This window comes from Palaemon carinicauda, chromosome 6 (genome assembly GCF_036898095.1).
Source record: "Palaemon carinicauda isolate YSFRI2023 chromosome 6, ASM3689809v2, whole genome shotgun sequence".
NCBI lineage: Eukaryota > Metazoa > Arthropoda > Malacostraca > Decapoda > Palaemonidae > Palaemon > Palaemon carinicauda.
The window spans coordinates 181275229-181290425 of record NC_090730.1 but is presented as its reverse complement, the minus strand read 5'-3'; positions in this window follow the sequence as shown (position 1 = coordinate 181290425).

The window sequence follows — 15197 nt, the reverse complement described above, 5'->3', positions numbered from 1 at the left end:
ATCTCCTATTTTTCGCTTTATAGTCCTCAGCCATGTAGGTCTGGGTCTTCCAACTCTTCTAGTGCCTCGTGGAGCACAGCTGAACGTTTGGTGAACTAATCTCTTTTAGGGAGTACTCAGAGCATGATCAAACCATCTCCACCTACCCCTCATCATGATCTCATCCACATATGGCTCTCAAGTAATCTCTCTTATAGTTTCATTTCTAATCCTGTCCTACCATTTACCTCCCAAACTCCTTCTGAAGGATTTTTTCTCAGATCTACTAAATCTATTAGAGATTGTTTCATTGGCATACCCTGACTCATGTCCATAGGCTAACAACGATCTCACTAAACTGTTATATAGTCTGATTTTTATATGAAATTTTAGGCGATTTGATTTCCAAATTTTACTTAACCTAGCCATTGTCTAATTTGATGTTTTTCTAATCTTTCACTAAACTCTAGTTGTAAAGACCCAGTATTGTAGGTCATAGTTCCTAAGTACTTAAATCCTTTCTCCTTCCAATGCATACTCCGTTCTCATCATCTCTGTCTCTCTCCTGTTTATCTCAAGCCCCACCTCGTGTGATATTCCATGCATTCCGAAAGAAAAAGGGGCGGAAATGTATTGCGCTAGTGCCCGTGAGGAGAGGAGAGGAGGGAGGGGGAGAAGGCATAGTGCTGCATGTAGATGTGACGGGAGGTGAGAGAGAGAGAGAGAGAGAGAGAGAGAGAGCACGCAATGGAAACTTGTAGATCAATCCGTAAGGATTCAAAAGATTACGCTGAGGAGTAGGGGAGGTAAGGTGGGATAAGAAGGGGAACGAGTCAGAAGCTTCTAGAAGGATGTGGAGGGCGAGAGATTCAGGGAAGAGAGGACACTGCATGATGATGTGTGCGTGAGCCAGGGTTTAAACTCGAACATGTGTCATGTGGCACTGGCTATTACCGTAAATGTTGCTGCTTTTTACCTCAAATTACCTTAAAAGTTTTTCCAATTTCATTAAATTCTAAGTTAGTAAGACGGAAATTTCCTTGATATTACCTTGAAACCACTAAAATTTACCTCAAATGAAGGGAATTGCCTTAAACAAATTTAAACCCTGGTGTGAGCAGCCATGGCGGTAGACGACAACGGTTATAGAGGGAGAGAGAGAGAGAGAGAGAGAGAGAGAGAGAGAGAGAGAGAGAGAGAGAGAGAGAGAGAGAGGATAGTAAGGAGACTGAAGAGTTGCGCATTAGTGCCCAGACGAGCGAAACGATACCAGATGAAATAGTTGAAAATGTAAGGGGTTGTAATATAGGAATGGGGAAGTGTAGCGTAGGGAAAGCTATAGGGACAATAAAGGAATGTAACGAAAGGAAAAATGTACGAAAGAAGAGTGAAGAGGAGCGAAAGGGTGTCATGCAATAAAGCGGTGTGAGAGGAGAATTTTAAGTGCAGGACGTAGAGGCGAAGGCGAACGACAGACAAAGCGGAAGCAATGAATGGGAGGGAGGGAGTACGGTGTCCAGGGAGGAAGGGAGGGAGGCAGGGATTTTTTTTTTTTTTTTTAGCTTAAGCACGAGAGAAGCTGAAGGAAATTAGCAATTTAGATTAAGAGAAAGGATACTTTACACTTCCTTAATTAACTGGGTTTGCGTAAAGAAGGATAGGGCTCCGTGTGGGATAGGATAGGGAAATGGATAGCCAGGGATAAGGAATTTCTGTAGGGCATGCTTGTGTAAAGGGAATAGGTAGGGAATGGAGGGGTGAGGTATGTGTGCTGTGTGGGATAGGATGGATAGGCGGCATAGGCTTATCCTTACTGGATAGAGAAGGATAGGTTTTGCCGTGTTGATTGTGAACGTGGTATGTCATATCAGGGAAATAATAATGTGAACGGGATAGGTTACATCAAAGAGACGATGATAATATGATGATTATCATTATTATCACTTGCTAATTGGAAAAGCAGTATGCTATAAACTCAGAGGCCCCAACAGGGAAAATAGCCCAGTGAGGAAAGGAAAAAGGAAAAACTAAAATATCTTAAGAACAGTAACATTAAAATAGATATTTCCTATATAAACTATAAAAACTTTAACATAAACAAGAGGAAGACAAATATGATAGAATAGTGTACCCTCAAGCAAGAGATTGGTCATATCAGAAAGATAATAATTAGAAAGAGATTTGTCATATCAGCGTGATAATAATATGAAAAAGATGGATTATATAATGAAATTATGCTAATTGGGAATAACATTTTCCTGCTAATTAAAGTAATAAGTTTGTGTGGGTATCGGGCAGTGAAATGAGGAGATCCCTTTGGCTATGCAAAAATCTTGAGTTTGCGTGAATAATTGAATGGACAATTTGACTAAAGAATGTGTAGGAGAATAGATATAAGATAGAGAAGGGATAGGGAGAGGGTAGGAGGTTAGGAACAGAAGCACTCGAGCAGGCATAAAAGTTAGTGAAAAATTAGGACCCAAGGCCTTAGATTCGCGCCTAGGCCTATGTTAGTGTAAGTGTGATTAACAGTTGTGCCGGTAGACTTAATCATAAGGTAAAGTTGCAGATTGTGCAGGAGAATAAAGGAAAAGTTGTTAATTAATTATAAAAGACCGGGATGGATGAATTTGAAGTGTATTTACGTTATGGTTTATCTGTGTAGGCTACAGCTGTAGTACAGTGTCTTTGTCTCTGTATTTGAATTGTCTCTTTATGTAACCTACTATGTTTTGTTTTCAGCTTTTATGCTCTGTTTGGTGAACTTCAAATCCTTGCTGATAATAATACAGAGAGAGAGAGAGAGAGAGAGAGAGAGAGAGAGAGAGAGAGAGAGAGAGAGAGAGAGAGAATGTAGAAAGCCCACGAGAGATAATATATATTTAGTATATCTGTCAATTTTTATGATTTTGTCCAAACCGCCTCCCATGTCTTACATCCTTCCCCAAACTCTTATTGAAGCTTATTCTCTCTCTCTCTCTCTCTCTCTCTCTCTCTCTCTCTCTCTCTCTCTCTCTCTCTCTCTCTCTCTCTCAAAAGCGTTAGCCTGCTCTTAATATTATTATTACTGGGTAAGCTACAACCCTAGTTGGAAAACCAGGAAGCTATAAGCTCAAAGAACCCGACAGGGAAAAATAGCCCAATGAAATAAATATACTACAAGAGAGGTGATATTCAAAATATATTATTGGTAACAGCATTAAAATAGATCTTTCATGTATAAACTATGAACTTATAAACTTAGGTCCGCCTGTTCAACATAAAAACATTCTCTGCAAGTTTGAACTTTCGAAGTTCCACCGAATTCGCTGCACAGTTACAAAGATCATTTTACTACCGTACAAAACATGGAGATATATTATATTCGGTATCACATTAAAATGTGTCATTTACAGGCTCAACAAATAAGTAAAACTTGACCGTCAAAAATGAAACGCCATCAACCGTCATCGGTTCAAATATCGTCCAACCGTTCCATGGAGTCCAATGAGCCGAAGTTAGCGAGTTATCTCTCTCCTTCTCCTCACTCACACTCATTCAAAACATAAAGTCGACGAATGTGCTTGATTATGGAATAAGATTTCCATACAGGTTTTATCTCTAAACTAATTTCATCTCAATTTTGATAGAAAAAGCGACAAAAATATTGCATTGGACTATAAACACTAAAGCTGAAACTAGAGATTCATTCAGTGGAAAGCCAGTATGTCTTCTCCACGCCAAGCAGCAGTCTCATTTTGCTCCTAACTCCACTGCCTAATTGTACTTCGATGTATTTTCTTCAAAATGTAATGGATTTATCCTTGGCTCACATACCCCACAGGTCCACCAAGTTTCATTTGAATAGGTTCAATAGTTTTTGAGTAAGGTCATTCACAAACAAATAACAAACTGATAAAATATATACCATATTACCACATAGAATATCACGTAATCATATTCATTTATTCATATTTTAGAATTACATAATCCACAACATGATATTTCGTAGTAGTCGCAAAAGATGTTTATTTGTTATAATAATAGTTTAACATTTGGTTCATTATATATATATATATATATATATATATATATATATATATATATATATATATATATATATATAAGCAGTAAATGCGAATAAATATAATATAACAATAGAGAAAAAGTTGGAGGGACCAAATATAGTCTAGGAAATTGGCGGGAAGTTGCATGGCCATCCGTCTGAGGTAACGGTTGATGGCGTTTCAATTTCAGTGGTCAATCTGTACTTATTTGCCGGACGCGTGAATGTCCTGTTTTATTGTGATACTAGTTATGATACATTACACGTTTTGCATAATCTTGGGTTTATTATGAATAACCTGTAATAGGTTTGAAAAGAGATATCAAGTGTAGGCCAACGTTTTCGGTGTGTGTGTGTGTGTGTGTGTGTGTGTGTGTGTGTGTGTGTAGGCCATTTCGAATTTCTAAGGATGTCCGGCAAATCCTATTTAGGTTTTAAAATTGACATTTTTATTTGTTCAACGTAGATGTATTGATTGATGAATTTTGGCTATGTGGCCCTGTTCATTACTTCATTACTTGATATAAGTTTGGTGAGATCGGTGTTACTGTATGGACATTAGTCATGGTATGACAATGAAACATTATCCAAGTGATATAGTAGATTTGAGAACAAAGCCCTCAGAAGGATATTAGGAGTTGAATGGCAGGACAGGATTAGAAATGAGACTATAAGAGAGATTACTTTCGAGTGCCATATGTTTATGAGATCATTGTGAGGGGTAGATGGAGATGGTTTGGGCATGCTCTTCGCACTCCCCAAGAGAGATTAGTTCACCAAACTTTCAACTGGGTCTCCACAAGGCACTAGAATATTTGGAAGATCCAGACCTACATGACTGAGGGCTTTGAAGCGTGAAGTAGAAGGTGATGAATGGAGGAAGTATTGAATTAAAAGCTCGACATAGAGACTACGGGCGAAATCTAACCGATGCCCTTTGTGTCAACAGGCGTAGGAGATGATGATGATGATGATGATGATATCCTATAGTACCATTCCCGCGTTTTTCTCCCGCGCTCTCTTCCACCCTCCTCCTCCTCCTCCATCTTAGATATTTCTACGACGGAGTTTACTATAATTCTCTTTTACGAATGACAACCTTCTTCTTGTTAGCCTTCTCTTATACTTAAGCTAACCTCAATCTATCACTAATCCTAAATCTTAAGCTTTTACTTTATAAAACAAATTCGTTCTTTTTCTCATACGATTTCCTTCTGACTTTTCGTTGCACCTCTCTCTCTCTCTCTCTCTCTCTCTCTCTCTCTCTCTCTCCTGCTTAAGCTTTTGCTTGGGACAGTCTACGGCCCCATTCCTTTCTCTGACTCAATCGCTTTTCCTTCCCACGATCTCCTACTTCCGATTCCGTTCAAGTGTTCCCCTTAGACCGTCACACCCTCACACACACACATTACCGGTGACAGCCAGAGCGTCCAGTCAGCATATACGTGTGTCACCATGAGAGCAATTTGGCCAAGACACCTGCTCTGCAGAGGTCACCTGACCTGGACACCCAACTCCAGGCTGCTGAACCAGGATAAACAGGTTCGCTCAAACTTGCCACCATCCCAAATTACTACCAGAACCGCTTAGCGCTCTTCAAAACTAACTCTTTTAATTAAACTCAATGTTAATTGTCTTTTGCATAATATTACTAACCTTTGTCCTATTCAAGCCTTAGATTTATCAGAACCCTTTACCCTTGTTCGATTCCTCTCATTCGTTGTTTCATTATTAATATTTGCTTACGGGCTACCAACGCAAGAGCCCGTGTCATGCATAAGGCAAGACGATCTAAAACCAACGAACGAACGAACCTCTTCTGTAGTTAGAAAGATAAATGATTAGAATTGATATTAAGTAATGAGAAGAAGAAAATGAAAAATGATATATTAGCATAAGACAACATTTCGGGAGTTTCAAGATCAAACGATTAGATATTTGAACGAAACCTTCTGGGAAACACCTCATTTAAATATGGCGTTTCATTGTGATTAAATTTTCTCATTTTACTTCGTTTAGATTTAGAACAGGTCGAATGTCGAACAATCACGGTGGGACTTTGGTCTATAAATCTCTCTCTCTCTCTCTCTCTCTCTCTCTCTCTCTCTCTCTCTCTCTCTCTCTCTCTCTCTCTCTGTGTGTCACCATTATTACCTATAATTTAAGGCCGAGGGCTAACAGACAAGCAGCCTCAAGTCCGTATATAGCCCAGGCCAGGAAAAAGCAGGTGACATTGTGGGACAAGATGGAGACATTGGCTTTGGCCTTTTCTGTTCCATTTGAAGATGGCACGGAATCTCTCTCTCTCCTCTCTCTCTCTCTCTCATATATATATATATATATATATATATATATATATATATATATATATATATATATATATATATATATATATATATATATATATAGGCCTATTATCTAACGATTTCGTTAATGTAAACTTATTGACATTCTGAAATCATCATTATAATTATGTTTTTACTTACCCTGAACTGAATGTAGTAATTATTGAAGAGCATTGAAATAATAAGACAAAAAACTAAAATAGATGTGCAACAAATTTAAAATATATCGAATCTCTATATTTTCTTTTAATCGTATCAAAGACTGAAATACCAGACTATGCCTTTGAACACGAACGAATCAGTTGCTAAATCTATAGCAAATGTATATCTGAACTGAAGGATTAATTTTTGCAAAAGGTGTCAAAGAGAATGTTAAATTAACCCAAATATGGTATCTATGTATCTTTGCATTGGTGTGTTTTAGGTTTGGTTTCGGTTTCGGTTTGGTTTACTTTGGTTTCAATTGGGTCTGGTTTTGGTTTTGGTTTGGTTTTAGTATGGCTGTTTGGGTTGGATTGGTTTTAGTTTAGTTTGATTGGGTTTGAGTTTGGTTTTGGCTTTGGTTTAGATTTGGCTATGGTGGTTTGGTTTGCTTTGGTTTTAGTTTGGTTCTAGTTTGAATTGGTTTTAGTTAGGCTTGGTTTGGTTTAGTTTTTTGGTTGGATTATGGTTTTGGTATGGTTGTGGTCTTGGTTGGGTTTTGGTTTGTTTTGTTTTCAGTTAGGTTTAGTTTGGTATGGTATGGGTTTGGTTTTGGTTTAGGTTCGGTTTTTTGTTTGGTTTGGTTTAGTTTGGGTTGGTTTGGATTTCATTTTGGTTTTGGGTTTGGCTTTCGTTTTGGTTTGGTTTGTTTATTTAGCATTAATTGGTTTTGATTTCTGTTTGGTTTTGGGTTTGGTCTGGTTTAGTTTGATTTAGTTTCTTTTTTTGCTTGCTTTTGGTTTGGTTTGGTTTTGGTTGTAGTGTTGGGTTGGTCTGGTATGGTTTGATTTGGTTTGGGTTTTTTGTTCGGTTTTGTATAGGTTTGGTTAGGTTTTGTATTGATTTAGTTTAGTTTGGTTTGTTTTGGTTGGTTGGTTGGTTGATTACTTGGTTTTTTGTTTTGTTTTGTTTTATTTTATGTGGTTTGGTTTGGTTTTGTTGGTTGGTTTTGTGTGTGTGAGAGAATAATCGATCGATAAGATTGCATTTAATTCTTCAACTATGAAACCTTACTTATCAGTAATTCATTGTGTAGTTTGATTTAACCTTTCCGTCACTTTGAAAGTTGTCTTGTGGGGGCAGACAGACAACCACCAATAGCATAGGCCTATGCACTCCTGCAATATGTAGTCCTGAAAATACAGTATATATTCTTATACATGTTATTTGATAAGGTTATGTATAACAATTTAACCATTCATTGATATCGTAATCCATATTTCCTATTAGTAAATGTAGAAATAAAAGATCTGATTAAATTAAGGACTGGGTTTACTGTCATTTGGTTGAAGTTGACTATTAGGCGGTATAAAAGGAGATTGGTTCTGTATTGAGAGAGAGAGAGAGAGAGAGAGAGAGAGAGAGAGAGAGAGAGAGAGAGAGAGTCTATATGTAGTTGGTTGACAACACAACATAACCGTCATACGGACTTAATAATTATTGCCTTCCAATCCATTCTATTCTGGCAACGGAATTCGCAATATCTCTGAAACTTTATTACTTACAATCTCTCTCTCTCTCTCTCTCTCTCTCTCTCTCTCTCTCTCTCTCTCTCTCTCTCTCTCTCTCTCCTTTTTGTAATTACGTTATTATTCATAACCATTATTTGGTATTTCTTAATAAATATGAACATATTTGAACAACTCAGAGATGGACATGAAGTAAGAATTCTTGAGGTTGGACTGCATAGATGTACGAGAGAGAGAGAGAGAGAGAGAGAGAGAGAGAGAGAGAGAGAGAGAGAGAGAGAGACAGGGGGGGGTGGATTTCGTTTTGAAAATTGTGATGTAAATTGTGGGAGCATTGAAGGACTGGGCGAGACTGACGAAAGATGGTTGGAGATTGCCTATTGGAGATAGATTGTAAGAGAACTCTGCTAGAATGTTGGAGGGATATTGCTGGAGGAATAATATTAGGTCAACGTATATTGAGGATTGTTGGAGGAAGATAGCCCAGCGGCATAGTAAGAAATATGAAACCAATTGTTCAAATTGTTCTAAAAGCACCAAAATTGGCACACATGTGGATTAATACATTCTGAACAATTTTGGATATGGAGGCATTCAAGATTCTCCCCGTAGCACATTTGGCGGCCATTTTTCAAAATGGCCGCTATTTACCGTTAGCGTCATTGAATATGTACCATAATTTGTCTTTTTGTGGATGCTAAAGGTGATAAGTGTGCTAGAGGTGATAAGTATTGTACAATTACACATACTTCTGTGCTTACCAAATAATTTGGCTACCATTTCACAAGAAAATGAATTTTACTTTGCAGCAACCAGTCATCACACCAACGTCCCTGCTTCCCTTGTTCCAGGAGAGTGCTCACACTGTGGCAATGATCAGACACTCTATTGATGTAGTCAGGAGTGCAGTTAAACATCTCAACCCAGGCCAAACTCCAGTTCTGACTTGCGACCAGCCACTATTCACTCTAGCAAAACAGATCCAGTGGAAGTGGCCAAACACATATGGAGAAGACCAACTGGTGGTGATGTTTGGGGGGTTGCATATTGAGATGACGGCACTGAAGACCCTGGGTGACTGGTTGCAGGGAAGTGGGTGGACCCAAGCACTGGTACAAGCAGAGATCACAACTGAAGGAATAGCAGACTCATTTCTTCGAGCAGGTCACGTCACACGCACCAGAAGAGCACACCAAGTCACAGCGGCTGCGTTGTATAATCTCCAACGGCGTGCCTATGACAAGTACAGCACCACCAATACAGAAGATGATGAGCACCCTGAAAGCTTCGAAGACTGGTGCAGTCAGAGAGAACAGAGTTATCCGCAGTTTCAGTACTGGTCAACAGTCTTGGCACTGGAGCTGTCCACTCTGATCTATGTGCGATCTCTGAGAGAAGCCAATTTTAGCATGTACGTGGATGCTCTGACAGAACTGGCTCCGTGGTTCTTCGCACTAGACCACACGAACTATGCCCGATGGATACCAGTGCATCTACGGGACATGGCAGAACTGGCAAACAAACATCCAGACGTCTTCACAGAGTTTAGCAAGGGACACTTCACAGTCCAGAAGACCAAGAGGATCTTTTCAGCAATCCCTTTTGACCAAGGACATGAGCAGAACAACGCGTATGTCAAGGGTGATGGAGGAGCCATCGGCCTCACAGACAATCCAACTGCACTGAGGCGCTGGATGGTTGCCGGACCGGAGGTTGCTAGAGTGATTGTGGAATTTGACGACTTCAATCTGCATCCACACGATCACCACGAAGAGACACCAAGTGTGCAGAACACTTTTGCCAGAGATGTGCGCTCACTCGTGGCCGTCATTGAAGAGCTGGGCAACCCTTTCGAGGAGGACAGTCAGGACTTGCTGGTGCTCGACACAAAGGAGATCGCAGACCCTGCAGTCATAGAAACAGTCCGTAACGCCAAGCAGATTGGCCAAGACCAGTTTGAAGCATTCTCAAAGGAATGCATCGTGGACAGAACCAAGTCCATTGAGGTGGCAATCCACCGGAACAAGCTACCACTGTTTGCGACCAAGAGAGGACCCAATATACCCAAAGGAAAAGAACAGGTCAAATCTCTGAAGAATGATGTTGCGCTCTTCGCACGATTATATATCGGCTGCCAGACCCGTGATGGGAATCTAGAAGAGTTCTTCAGGCATGAAAATCAGCAATGCCCTCCAGCTTTATCTGACGGAGGGAGACTGTACCTAGGGAGCAAGAGTGACTTGCTGGTGTGCCTTGAAGGCCATGCTGAGCCTCAGATTGAAGCTCCTACTGTCACTGCTGTTGTCCTCGATGGAGCAGTAATCGTACAGATGTTGAAGCCGGGTACTGCCAACACGTTCGAGGAATATGCACAGCAAGTGTTCATCCCATACGTTGTACAACGTTTCCAACATGTATCACGTCTTGACCTTGTGTGGGACAGCTACAGAGCAGATTCCCTGAAGGCATCAACCAGAGAACAGCGTGGAAAGGGAGTACGTCGGCGTGTTGTCGACTCAGCAGTCATACCAGGAAATTGGCAAAGTTTCCTGTGAGTTGATAGCAACAAAGTGGAGCTCTTCAGCTACCTCTCCACCATGCTTGCAGAGTCCTTTCAAGAAGAAGGCAAGGAACTGGTCGTCACTGATGGGGAGCAGGTGATCTGTGTTCCACAGCAAGAGGATGTCAACTCACTCGCACCATGCAACCAAGAAGAGGCAGACACCCGCATGATGCTACATGTAGCACATGCTGCACAACATGGTCACCACCAGATACAGGTTCGAACAGTAGACAGTGACGTCGTGGTCCTAGCAGTGATGGTAGTCCAGAAACTACCAGCTGGAGACGAACTCTGGGTAGCCTTTGGGACAGGCAAGAACTACCGCTACATTGCAGCCCATGAAATAGCTTCCTCCCTTGGTCCAGAGAAGGTATGTGCTCTTCCAATGTTTCATGCCATCACAGGGTGTGATACTGTGTCAGCCTTCGTCGGACATGGGAAGAAATCTGCCTGGGCAACATGGAACACGCTGCCAGAACTCACTGATGCCCTGCTGAGTCTGGCAAATGCACCCACAAGCATCCAAGAGGATACAATGCATGTCATCGAGAGGTTTGTCATACTCCTGTATGACCGCACAAGCAAATGCAAGGACGTCAACAAGGCGAGAAAGCAGCTCTTTGCAAAGACGAACTCTGTTCAGAACATCCCGCCAACCTACGCTGCTCTGGAGCAGCATGTGAAGAGATCTGCCCTTCAGGGTGGTCATGTCTGGGGCCAGGCATTGGTACCAACGCCCGTGCTCCCTCCACCAACAGACTGGGGCTGGCATCGGAGTGATGATCGTCTCTACACACCACTCTGGACCACACTCCCTGAGGCATCCAAGGCCTGCTATGAGCTGGTGTCTTGCGGATGCAAGAAAGGCTGCAAAAACCGCTGCAAGTGCAAGAACGCTTCACTGCAATGCACTGGTCTATGTTTCTGTGAAGGCGAATGCCAGTAGATTGGGACAGAAAACTTGCTAACCAACATTATGATCTGTAGACATTCATAATTCTGGTGACCAGATTTGAAAAGTTCGGAATCATAATTAACATAGTGTGGCAAAATCTACGTTATTGTATTACATGTATGTACTGCAGGATTACACAAGTACTGTGCCTAGAGACTGGGCTTTTGGTCGACTATATAACTACAATCTGACCATACTGTAAACTTCCCGTACTCTGTGTATTATTTTGACTAGCAATTTTGCCAGCAATTTGAAATAAAAAAGCAACTTGAGCAATTAAAGTGTGTTCCTGAAATCAGGTACTGGTTATTAGAGGTATTATGTCATTGAGTATTGAAATCTTCATCAAATGTCCACTTTTTCCACAAAATGGCGGCCAGTTTGGGGGCCATTTTTGAGAAGATTCATCTAAATATCTGTTAAACATTTATTGATGTTAATTCTGATGTAAAAAAAGGGAATTTTGGCCCATCTAGCACCAAACTAACGACACATAATGAAGTCTATGTAATGACGCTAATGTTAAATGGCGGCCATTTTGAACAATGGCCGCCATATCTTCCTAAGGGCTAATCTTGAATGCCTCCATATCCAAAAATGTTTAGAATATATTAATCTACATGTGTGCCAATTTTGGTGCTTTTAGACCAATTTGAACAATTGGTCTGCTATGCCGCTGTACTATTATTAATACTTTTGATTTTAGAGCAGAGGCCGATTGGGGAAGCTACCTTATGTCATAATGAAGATAAGATAGCTAATGAGATGGACTTTGGTCTATAGCAGAGGATTAAACTAGAACTTTTATTCTCTCTCTCTCTCTCTCTCTCTCTCTCTCTCTCTCTCTCTCTCTCTCTCTGAACCATAGAACGTAAAAAATTAGCAAAGAATAAAAAAGACACGAGGTGCCATTTTCTTTTTTACTTGGTATTTGATTAAGTAAGAATTCTTTGCATAAAATATATTTACTTAATGTGGGAGTGTCGTGCATAAAACGAATGTGAGTGTCGTGCATTTATAGAATGTGAGGGTGTCGTGCATATACAGAATGTGAGTGTCGTGCATATACAGAATGTGAGGGTGTCGTGCATATACTGAATGTGAGGGTGTCGTGCATATACAGAATGTGAGGGTGTCTTGCATATACAGAATGTAGGGGTGTCGTGCATATACAGAATGTAGGGGTGTCGTGCATATACAGAATGTGGGGGTGTCGTGCATATACAGAATGTGAGGGTGTCTTGCATATACAGAATGTGGGGGTGTCGTGCATATACAGAATGTAGGGGTGTCGTGCATATACAGAATGTGGGGGTGTCGTGCATATACAGAATGTGAGGGTGTCTTGCATATACAGAATGTGGGGGTGTCGTGCATATACAGAATGTGAGGGTGTCTTGCATATACAGAATGTAGGGGTGTCGTGCATATACAGAATGTGGGGGTGTCGTGCATATACAGAATGTGAGGGTGTCGTGCATATACAGAATGTGGGGGTGTCGTGCATATACAGAATGTGAGGGTGTCTTGCATATACAGAATGTGGGGGTGTCGTGCATATACAGAATGTGGGGGTGTCGTGCATATACAGAATGTGGGGGTGTCGTGCATATACAGAATGTGGGGGTGTCATGCATATACAGAATGTGGGGGTGTCGTGCATATACAGAATGTGGGGGTGTCGTGCATATACAGAATGTAGGGGTGTCGTGCATATACAGAATGTGGGGGTGTCGTGCATATACAGAATGTGAGGGTGTCTTGCATATACAGAATGTAGGGGTGTCGTGCATATACAGAATGTGGGGGTGTCGTGCATATACAGAATGTAGGGGTGTCGTGCATATACAGAATGTGGGGGTGTCGTGCATATACAGAATGTGAGGGTGTCTTGCATATACAGAATGTGAGGGTGTCGTGCATATACAGAATGTGAGGGTGTCTTGCATATACAGAATGTAGGGGTGTCGTGCATATAAAGAATGTGAGGGTGTCGTGCATATACAGAATGTGAGGGTGTCGTGCATATACAGAATGTGAGGGTGTCGTGCATATACTGAATGTGAGGGTGTCGTGCATATACAGAATGTGAGGGTGTCTTGCATATACAGAATGTAGGGGTGTCGTGCATATACAGAATGTAGGGGTGTCGTGCATATACAGAATGTGGGGGTGTCGTGCATATACAGAATGTAGGGGTGTCGTGCATATACAGAATGTGGGGGTGTCGTGCATATACAGAATGTGAGGGTGTCTTGCATATACAGAATGTAGGGGTGTCGTGCATATACAGAATGTGGGGGTGTCGTGCATATACAGAATGTAGGGGTGTCGTGCATATACAGAATGTGGGGGTGTCGTGCATATACAGAATGTGAGGGTGTCTTGCATATACAGAATGTAGGGGTGTCGTGCATATACAGAATGTGAGGGTGTCTTGCATATACAGAATGTAGGGTGTCGTGCATATACAGAATGTGGGGGTGTCTTGCATATACAGAATGTAGGGGTGTCGTGCATATACAGAATGTGGGGGTGTCGTGCATATACAGAATGTAGGGGTGTCGTGCATATACAGAATGTGGGGGTGTCGTGCATATACAGAATGTGAGGGTGTCGTGCATATACAGAATGTAGGGGTGTCGTGCATATACAGAATGTGGGGGTGTCGTGCATATACAGAATGTGAGGGTGTCTTGCATATACAGAATGTAGGGGTGTCGTGCATATACAGAATGTGAGGGTGTCGTGCATATACAGAATGTGAGGGTGTCGTGCATATACAGAATGTGAGGGTGTCGTGCATATACAGAATGTGAGGGTGTCGTGCATATACAGAATGTGAGGGTGTCTTGCATATACAGAATGTAGGGGTGTCGTGCATATACAGAATGTAGGGGTGTCGTGCATATACAGAATGTGGGGGTGTCGTGCATATACAGAATGTAGGGGTGTCGTGCATATACAGAATGTGGGGGTGTCGTGCATATACAGAATGTGAGGGTGTCTTGCATATACAGAATGTAGGGGTGTCGTGCATATACAGAATGTGGGGGTGTCGTGCATATACAGAATGTAGGGGTGTCGTGCATATACAGAATGTGGGGGTGTCGTGCATATACAGAATGTGAGGGTGTCGTGCATATACAGAATGTAGGGGTGTCGTGCATATACAGAATGTGAGGGTGTCTTGCATATACAGAATGTAGGGGTGTCGTGCATATACAGAATGTGGGGGTGTCTTGCATATACAGAATGTAGGGGTGTCGTGCATATACAGAATGTGGGGGTGTCGTGCATATACAGAATGTAGGGGTGTCGTGCATATACAGAATGTGGGGGTGTCGTGCATATACAGAATGTGAGGGTGTCGTGCATATACAGAATGTAGGGGTGTCGTGCATATACAGAATGTGGGGGTGTCGTGCATATACAGAATGTAGGGGTGTCGTGCATATACAGAATGTGGGGGTGTCGTGCATATACAGAATGTGAGGGTGTCGTGCATATACAGAATGTAGGGGTGTCGTGCATATACAGAATGTGAGGGTGTCTTGCATATACAGAATGTAGGGGTGTCGTGCATATACAGAATGTGGGGTGTCGTGCATATACAGAATGTGAGGGTGTCTTGCATATA